Source organism: Aphelocoma coerulescens, unplaced genomic scaffold, assembly GCF_041296385.1.
Source record: "Aphelocoma coerulescens isolate FSJ_1873_10779 unplaced genomic scaffold, UR_Acoe_1.0 HiC_scaffold_166, whole genome shotgun sequence".
NCBI classification, from domain to species: domain Eukaryota; kingdom Metazoa; phylum Chordata; class Aves; order Passeriformes; family Corvidae; genus Aphelocoma; species Aphelocoma coerulescens.
The window spans coordinates 340,642-350,105 of record NW_027183514.1 but is presented as its reverse complement, the minus strand read 5'-3'; positions in this window follow the sequence as shown (position 1 = coordinate 350,105).

Here is a 9,464-nt window from a genome sequence, read left to right as displayed (position 1 = left end):
GGTAATCCGAGATTAAAACTGTTAAATAAAAACCGGGTCTATCAATTGAATGACAGAATATATTTCACTGGCAGAGAGAGCTGAGCCAGTGTATGACAGTGGTTCTTTGCTTCACTAGCACCATCCCCCGTGTTTCATGCTGCACACCATGGGACTGGCAGCCTCAGTGTCACAGATACACCCATCCTAGAAATAGTGAGACTGTTCAGAAGTGTTAGCAAGAGTAAACTCGGGCACTTCTGAAACTCTACAACTTATGTCTATTAATGTAATACTTCAGCTGGGTCAGCTTCTGTTACCTTGCACAGCGTTACATGCTTTGATGATTTTTATTATCACTACATCAAATTAATCTGAATTGTGTAGTCAGAGCAGTAATTACCTGTATTTGTGTAGAACTCTGTACATTTCCAATTTTTTTATGTTTTACAGCAAATTCACTGGAAACTTCTTTTACGACTACATGATGGGGATTGAATTTAACCCTCGAATAGGGAAGTGGTTTGATTTCAAGCTCTTTCTTCAGTGGGCGCCCTGGGATTGTGGCCTGGACTCTGATCAACCTTTCCTTTGCTGCCAAACAAGAGGAGCTGTATGGCGAAGCGACAAACTCCATGATCCTTGTCAATGTCCTTCAGGTAAATTCCAAGGAGGAAATTAGGAAACCAGCTAGCAAGTAAACTAATATTAAAGTAGGAAAAGAAGTCCTTCTATGGAAATGAAAATGAAGTGTTTTTTCCTGGCCTGAAACAAGCTCATTCAGTGATGGTGTGCTGGGACTTCTTTGGATTTATTGCCTGATCTGTGGAAATGGAAGCCTGCTCAATAGGAGCTCTATCGGCCCTCTTTGTAACGCTGTGACTCTAAGCTGAAGAGAGATTGGGCTGATCAACTGTGAGTTCACTTCCCAAGCGTTCGTCCTTGAGTTGTACACTTGCCTTAGTCATCCTACTGTTGCTTTATCTGTGTAGATAGATAGATAGGTAGGTAGATATTGTGTATCCACATAGCTTGTATTTATGTGATAGTTCTTCCTAACTGTGTTCAGAAACGTCTGGTTTTGAAGTGCTAACATAAAAACACCAATGAGTTGTGAGATCACATCACAAGGCAGCACAGACATTAGGCTGATGCTGTTAAACAGGGTAACTGGTGACAGTGCTCTGTTATTACTGTGAAATTATTCTGTTGCAGGGTATTTTTGTTCTGGACTTCTTTTGGAATGAAGCCTGGTACTTGAAAACCATTGCTATCTGCCATGATCATTTGGGATGGTATTTGGGCTGGGGAGACTGTGTTTGGTTGCCTTCCCTCTCTACTTTGCAGGTAAAAATGTGGACACTGTGGATTTGGGCTAAGAGGAAGGAAACTTTGCACAAACATTCTTCTCAGCAGGTTAATGTGCACCTTAAATGTTTCTAGGCGGTTTGACTGTTGAGAAATCCTTGCAACATTCTTTGTAACAATTCCTGGGTAGGAAGGCTTCCTGTCCGTGCCCAGATTGGACATCTTTTCCTCTCCTGCCCTTCTTTTGTGCCTCTTTCTGTCACTGTCTGTTGTGTCTGTATACTTTTCTGAATCCTTTTGGTTTCCTTTTTTTCTAAATCCTTTCCGTTTCCTTTTTTTTTTACTCCTGCTTGTTGAGGGTCTTTTGGTTAGCGGTGGTTTGTTTGTGTTTTGTTCCTTGCTTTTTCCTTCTGTCCGGTTTGCATCCTTGCAACTTCTCTCTTCTTGTTTCAGGAAGAAGTGCAATTTTGGAGAGAGAAAGAGAGAAGGAAACTGTTGGATGCAGAGTTTTTTGAAAGTTTTCTGCAGTTTTACTGTTGCAGTAGATTTTTCTACTCTTTCTTCTGGTCTGTTGTGGGCCACTGTAGTCAAGGAATTGGTCTGGCATGCTGAGCCTCTGTTGGAAGTAAATGTCTGATTGTTTTTGTGCTCCCCAGGGTCTGTATTTGGTTTACCAGCCTGTCCAGCTGTGCACAGCCCATGCCGTAGGGGTCTTGATGCTGGGCTTGCTGGGCTATTCCATCTTCAGAATGACCAACCACCAGAAGGACCTCTTCCGTCGTACCAATGGCAAGTGCAGGATCTGGGGGAAGAAGCCGGAGTCCATCGAGTGCTCCTACGTGTCCGTGGATGGGCCCAAGCACTACAGCAAGCTGATGACCTCTGGCTTTTGGGGCTGGGCACGTCATTTCAACTGCACGGGAGACCTGATGGGCTCGCTGGCCTATTGCCTGGCTTGTGGCTTTGAGCACATCCTGCCTTACTTCTACATCGTTTACATGACCACTCTGCTCACCCAGCGCTGCATTCGGGACGAGCACGGTTGTTGCAGCAAAGATGGGAAGGACTGGAAGCACTACACTGCTGCAGTGCCCTACCGGCTCTACCCGGCAGATTTTAAGGCTAATGCAGGATCCAGGGGAAAGAAAAAAGAAGAAACATGCAGGCATGCCATGTTTAAAGTGTTTAAACTGAAGTGGGGCACTGAAATGTCCCATTTTTTTAGAGGATTCTTTTAATTGGAATTGAATCATGCCGCAACCGGGCCAGGAGACACTTCAGAGACAGAGTCAGAGAAGCGGGTATTTGCTTTATTCGGCGCGCCGGGTGTGTGGGGATCGCTCCTCCAAACACACACCTGGTGCTCTCTACAACACAAGTATTATGGGTTAAATTAGGAATATTCATCACATTCCTTGGGACAGGTGTGGTTATACAAATTATTTCTCGGAAGTCATTAGCATATGGGCCACGCATGCGCTGTGTGTCCTGGTGGCCGCGCTGAGGAAGGCCTCTCCTCTTCCTCGGGGGTCTTTTCTGATGAAGGCCAGTAGTCTTCCTCTCAGTGAACTTTTTCACCTTTCTCCCTGGGCATGCGTAGTCCTTTGAGGAATGTTTCAGCGGTCTCTGAGATGATCCTTGTGCCCTCTATCTTGACAAGAGTAGGGCAAATTTGGTTTCTTAGGTTTTGTAATTACAGTCTGCTGTCTGAACTAACGTTTGCTGTCTCCCAATAGTTAACTCGTGCTTCCATGAGTTAGCTATTGACTGCCCCTTCCTCATTTCTGAAGAAGTATGTTTTTTTCCCAAAGCCTGTAGTGGTAGGTCAGGGCAGTAGACAGAAGGTGGCACAGGTTTGCAGCTGGCACCTGCCCACAGGGCCAGGGAAGGCACCTGGGTGCTTTCCTGTGGCTAGACTGGTTACTGCACTTTCCATCTCTACCAGTTGTTTTGAGGGTAGAGAAAGGTATTTTGAGGGCTGCAATGGGCCCAGCACCATGGGAGCAACTCCAGCATCTCAACATTTCCTGTGGGCTCCATGCCCATGGCTTACGAGGCTGCAGACCCAGCTGGTCAAAGGCGCAGCCCTGCCTCCCATTTCAGGGGAAGAAAGAGGAAGAGTTTTGTCAGGGCTCAACCTGAAATGACCTTTTGCCATTTCTGATTCTTCTCCCAGCATTGGAGAGGAGCAGCATCTCTGTTCCTGCCACCCGCTGGCCCTTGGAATGCACACATGAGCCCACGTATCACTTCAGGTGAAGCCAAGTGGCCGCCTCAGTTTGAAAGGGCGGCTGTTGTTTCACTGTTGCATTTCTTGGCTTGTTACAGCCCCTCCTGCCTGGACTACAGCCTGTGCTTGAAGACACAAAAGTGCCATGATGCCTGGAGGAAAGGCATCAAAAGCTTGACAAAGGCTGAAGGGAACACTCTGATCACCCCTTTTCCCAAGAGGGTTCTTTAGCTGAAGTTGCTAACCAGGAGCAGACTTGACACCCCGGCATGGGTTTGTGGTTCTTTTATTTCTCGAGTCCTCACTCCTGCGTGGGACTCGGCAACCGGGTGCTGCAGAGGCTCCGGCAAGGCATCAAAGACGCCCGCCCCGCAGCCAAGGGTGGCGCAAGATCTCCTCCAGCGCTGGCCTGTCCGCGGGGTGCTTGGACAAACACCAGCGGATCAGATGTTGGCACTCTGGGGAGAGAAGCCAGAAAGCGCCGGTCACTTGCAGAAGGCTCCTGCCCAGCTGCTCCCGGCGCCCGCAGGGCCCGGGCCGTGCTGCGTGTGCTCAGAGCTGTGCCGGCCTCCCGGCTGACTCTGCCCTTTGCGGGACAGCGGCACGGCAGGACACGCACCACCTCCTGCAGCCAAGCGGGCCACACCGACCCCACCGTGGTCACGGGCCGCCGCCTGCGGCCAGCCCTTGAGGGCAGATCGACCTCCCGCGGAGCTGCGTGAGGGCCACGCTGGGCTGCGCGGTGCCATCTGCCAAAGCCTGCCTTCTTGAGGCCGGACACCAACCTGGAGAGACCTGCTGCCAGAAGAAGAGCTGCCCCGACACGATGCCACGGTCGTCCTGGAAGGGCTCGTTCCCGCAGACCATGACGTACAGCAGCACGCCCAGGGACCAGATGGTCGCCGAATGGCCGTGGTAGCAGCCAAGGCAGATCCACTCGGGTGGGCTGTACAGGTGTGTTCCTAGGGGACACAGGCGGCGCTGTCCAGGCGCAGGCTGCTGCCTTCCAGAGCCTGGTGCCAGCCTCCTGGCAGAAGCAGGGGCTGCACCAGTGGCCACAACTTCCCCCCGGGGCCAGCCGCCGTCCCCCAGCCAATTGGCCAAAGCCAGGAAACCGTTCTGCAAGGCAGACAAGGCCAGCGGAGCAGCCCAAGCCCTTGCGGGCCTGCCAAGCCGAGCGGCCGGGGCCTGGCTTTGGCAGCCCCCCTCTGTGGGCAGGGCCGGCAGCCGGCTCCTGGGGCACAGCATCTGGCCCGTGCCAAAGGGCAGCCGGCAGCCGGCTGAATGCCGCAGCCCGCAGCCCAGGAGGGAACGGGGCCGTGCAGTGCCTGGCACTGGGAGCGGGGCCCGGCCTGTGGGCTCACCGGCAAATTGCGTGAAGGCCTGCTCCTGGAGGAAGGTGCCGCAACCGAAGTCGATGAGCTTCAGGTCGCCACTCTCCGGGTCCACGAGGAGGTTCTCCGGCTTGATGTCCCGGTGCAGGACGCCGCAGGCGGTGCAGTGCCGCACGGCCTCCAGCACCTGGCAGAAAAGCCAGCGCGCCATCTCCTCGCGCAGGAAGCCCTGCTCCAGCAGGAAGTCCAGGAGATCCTGCGATGACTCCGGACGCTCCATGACCAGCAGGAAGCTGTCAGGCAGCTCAAACCAGTCGAGGAGCTGGATGATGTTGTGGCAGCCAGAGCCCACCTTCTCCATGAGCACAATCTCCATGGGAACGCGGGTGCCGTCGGGCTGTGGGGAGGAGACAGTGCCTCCAGCAGGCCTGATGCTGCCCTGGGGCTGCTGTGCTGCCCCGTGCCTGGGATGCCCCAGTGCCCCCTTGGGCAGCCTCCCTGGTGCTTGGGCTTCCTCCCGCCCAGGGGATGCTTGGGGGGTGCCCCCCTGCCCGGCCCCACCACCGGTGTTTGGCATCCCCGGGCCCGCCCTGCTCCGGCTCGCACGCTGAGCCCACGCCCGCTCCCCCCGCCCTGCGCCGCCTCCCGCCCTCGGGGCCCGGCCTTATCCCTGCCCGCCACGCCCCGCTCTGGCGCTCTGGCGCCGTGGCCCCGCTCGCTCACTCACCAGCTCGTACCACTGCACCACGCTCTCCCGGGCCACGCGTTTGATGGCCACCTGCAAGCCCACGAGAGACGGGGCTGAGCTCAAGCCCTGCCCCGCCCCTGGCCCTCGTCCCGCGCCCCGCCGTCCCGGCCACTTACCGGGCTCCCGTCCGAGAGGCGGATGCCCGAGAAAACGGTGCCGAAGCCACCGCTGCCCAGCTGCGGGCCCAGCTGGTACAGCTCCTGCAGCTTCTTCTTTTGCCCTGCGACCGAGACCGAGCCATCAGCCTTGCGCCCAGGGCCCCCCCGGCCAAGTGCCCGCGAGTGAAGCGGGCCGAGCCACCGCGGGCCACCTTGCTCTGACCTGCTTCCTGCTGCGCGCCGGGCAGCGGCCACCGCCTTGCAGCCGTCGGGCTGGCGAGCGCCAGAGCTGGGGCAGGGGAGCGCGCAGAGGCGGCTGCAGGAGCCGGAGGGCAGCGGGGCAGGGCGGCACCGTCGCTGTCCCCGGCGTCGTGGGCTGGACTCTGCTCTTGAGGACTGCCGGGGCTACAGCCCGAGGACTCGCACAGGGGGGTGTCAGGAGCAGCTGCAAACCAGAGAGGGGTTTTTTGAAGCTGTGGCATCAGAAGCACTGGAAACAGCCAGGGACTCGGCTGCTCTCAAGGGCCCTGGCCTGGCCTGGGGATGCCCCTCAAGAGCCCCAAGGGAGCCTCAGAGAGCTCCTCAGATCTCACCTGCTACCAGCAAGGCCTTCCTGGTTGTCGGTGGCCGTCTCGGAGCAGCTTCCTGGAGATGGAGGAACCTCCTGGGTGTCTTGAGGCTCGTCTCCGCCACCAGGCAAGAGCTGTTGCCAGCTGGCGCAGCCGGCACAGCGTCCTGGGAGCTGTGGGCCGGCAACTGCTGGCTCCAGCTCACTCGCTGCTCCAGCACCTGCTCCTGACAAGGCTCCCCTGGATGGGGCTGGGCTCCCACTTGGACTTCTGGGCTTTCCCTGGCAACGTCAGTTGTCAGGGTTGTGCCCGTGTTGTTGAAGTCCATGAGTCCAAGGGAGCTGGGAGACCTGTGCACAGGCTCTGCACTTTCTGCAGGCTGACTGCAGGTCTCACGGAGCGTCTGCGGGCGATGGAGGCTGTCAGAGATAGCGGACGCTCCTGGCGGGATGGAGGATCTCTGACAGCCTGAGCTTCTTGCCTGGATGGCGGCTCTCTGATGGTGTGCCATCCTTGCAAGGCTTGAGGCTCTCCCAGGGATGGAGAATCTTGCTGGGAGCAGCCTCTTGAAGGGATGGAGGCTCCTGGAGGAGCTGGCCGAGCCACAGCAGGGCAGGTGGCCTCGCTTCAGCAGCTCCTCCAGTTCTTTCCACAAGGCCTGCCACATCCCAGAGTAGAGCGGCACCCATGTCCCATTGCGAGCCCAGAGCAGCAGCATCAGTTCCTGCAGCTCCTGGGCCACTGCCACGCAGGGGCCGCAGCTGCAGGGGCTGTCCAGGGGGCTCGCGGGAGCACGTGGCCGCTTGCGAGGGGTGGCCCGAGGCCTGGAGGACCTGGGAGCCGCAGAGGCTCCTCGCTTCCTCCGTGAGCCTCTGGGCTGCACCCCGGGGCGCTTGCGCCTCTTCGCTGTCCTTGTCTGCCGCCTCCGTGGTTGCCAGTGGCCAACGGCCCACCAGACAGCCACAGCGGCCAACAGCAGGACAAGCACAATCACTGGGACAACACCGTCACACATGGCTCCGGCACGTCCCATCGCGACTGCACTGGCAGCTGCAGGTGCTGGCCCGTGTTACATAGCGACTGCGCGGTGATGTCACAGTGCTGTGGGCCAGGACAGCCGGGTGACATCCCAGCCCCGCCTCTCACCAGCGCTCAGCCCCTTTGTGCCGTCATAGTCCTGGGCCCACCTCAGGGATCAGCAGAACCAGCTCATGCCTAAGGATGCACATGGCCAGAAAAAGCCTGGCAGCAAGAACAGGAGCTCAGCCTGCTGCAGTGAATCATTCCCTGCAGCAAGTGGCACATCAGGAAGAGTGCTGCTGCCACCAGTGTCAAGCCCATGGCTCCCAGGACACTGCAGCGGTACCAACTGGCAACAGCCACTACTCTGTGCCTGCGAAGATCTTCCAGAGACAAAGGGAGTTGAAGTTCCTGTGTCTCTGGGGAGCTCTCCTGAACTGGCTGTCGAGGGCAGGAAGAGTTTTCTGTAACAGCTCACCGACTTCTGCGTTGCCTCTGTTCTAAACAAGTCAGGATTTCCCAAGGAGCGCTCATGGTGCTCTCACTGCTCTGGTTTTGACGGGCATAGGGTTCCTTTTTTCCCAGTTGCTGGCACACACTGGGTTCAGATGCACCATGGGAATGCTGTGGATCAAACAGGGGTGGTTTGCTTTCTGCTGAGCAGGGCTTGCCCTCTTCAGGGACTTTGCAGTGTCCCTTGGTACAGTGCACGTTTTCCACGGCGAAGGGAGGGAAGAGTGTTGAAGACAGAGGCAAAGAATGCATTAAACACCTGTGCTGTGTCCCTGGCCCTGTTTGTCAGGTGACCATCCACATCCTGGAAGGGGACAATGTTACTTCTACAATGTTTCTTTCCATGCATATATTTAAAACCACTCTTTTTATTGGGCCCCACATTTCTGGCCACCTTCCTCTCCAGCTGAGCTTTCAGTGCACCAAAGTTCTCCCTACAGTGGCGAGAAACATCTCTGGGGAAGGAATGAGAAGGAGGTGTCTTTACAAACTATCTGTGGGCCTGATGGTAGATAAAGCCAGATACTGATAGGTGAAAGAAGCAGCAAAGGGAGGAACCCTAAATTCCATAGGAATTCCACTAATTGACACAGACTGTTACTCACTCAAGACTCTGCTAATCCCTGGATTTAGAGAAAAAGAACAGAGACAGGAGCAAAAGAATGGGGGGGGGGGGGGGGGGTAGACATTAGAAAGGGGGTTTGTATTAAGCCATTTGGGAAGTCTGTACCTCTCAAGTAGCTCAGCCAGTGGGGAAAGAGAGAGGGAAATGCAGCTGGGAAATTAGGAGATAAAGGAAGCTGCGTCCTCTATCAACTTGAGAGATCCCGTGGGAAATGCCCATGACCTCTCCCTTTATTCGATCAAAGTAACAGGACTGCTCTGTCTCTTGTTTGGACGTACAGCTGTGGTGTTTGAGGACTAATTTTCCTGACATCCGTATTCTTCTTGTGACCTTGCTTCCACTGGGCACACAGCTTCCTTTTCCATCCTCTTTGCCAGAGAAGAAGCCTTCTGCCTCGCCTGCTTGGCTTTCGACATTTGGGAATCTCCTGCTGCTGTGCCCTTAGGAGGTGATGTTTCAAAATTGACCAGCACGGATGGACCCCAGCACCTGCAAAAACATTGTCCCTGGAGACCCTGCTTAGCAGTTCCCTGAGCAGTCTGAAGTCTGCTCTCCTCATGGCCCGAGCTGAGGTTTTGCTGGCCCTTTTCCTCTTGTCAGAGGTTTGAAACTCGATTGATTTGTGGTCGCTGTGGCCAAGACGGCCACCAGTCCCCACCTGGCTCAGGGCACGTGGGACTCAGAGGGCGGCCTGGCTCCAGGGGGGCTGAGCTGGAGAGTCCTGGGCTGCGGGGGGCTTCCCGCTTTCCTGGGAGGAGACTCCCTGGGGAGGAAGAAGGGTCTGGCATGAGCCACAAGGCCCCTGGCCGAGGGACGGTAGCGGGGGACGTGTGCGTAGCGGATGCTGTCTGGGAGGAGCTGTGGCAAGGAGTGGGTGTGGGGCTGGGGGTGTCCCAGAGCTCAGTGAGGGTGTTCCCCCAGCCCAGCAGGCAGAAAGCCCCTGGCTCACAGCAGGAGCCAAGTTCCAGGTCACCAGGAACAGCCCCCGCCCTCACCAGTGCTCCCAGCCTCCCACAAAGGTTGGTTATGCCCATGGGTGC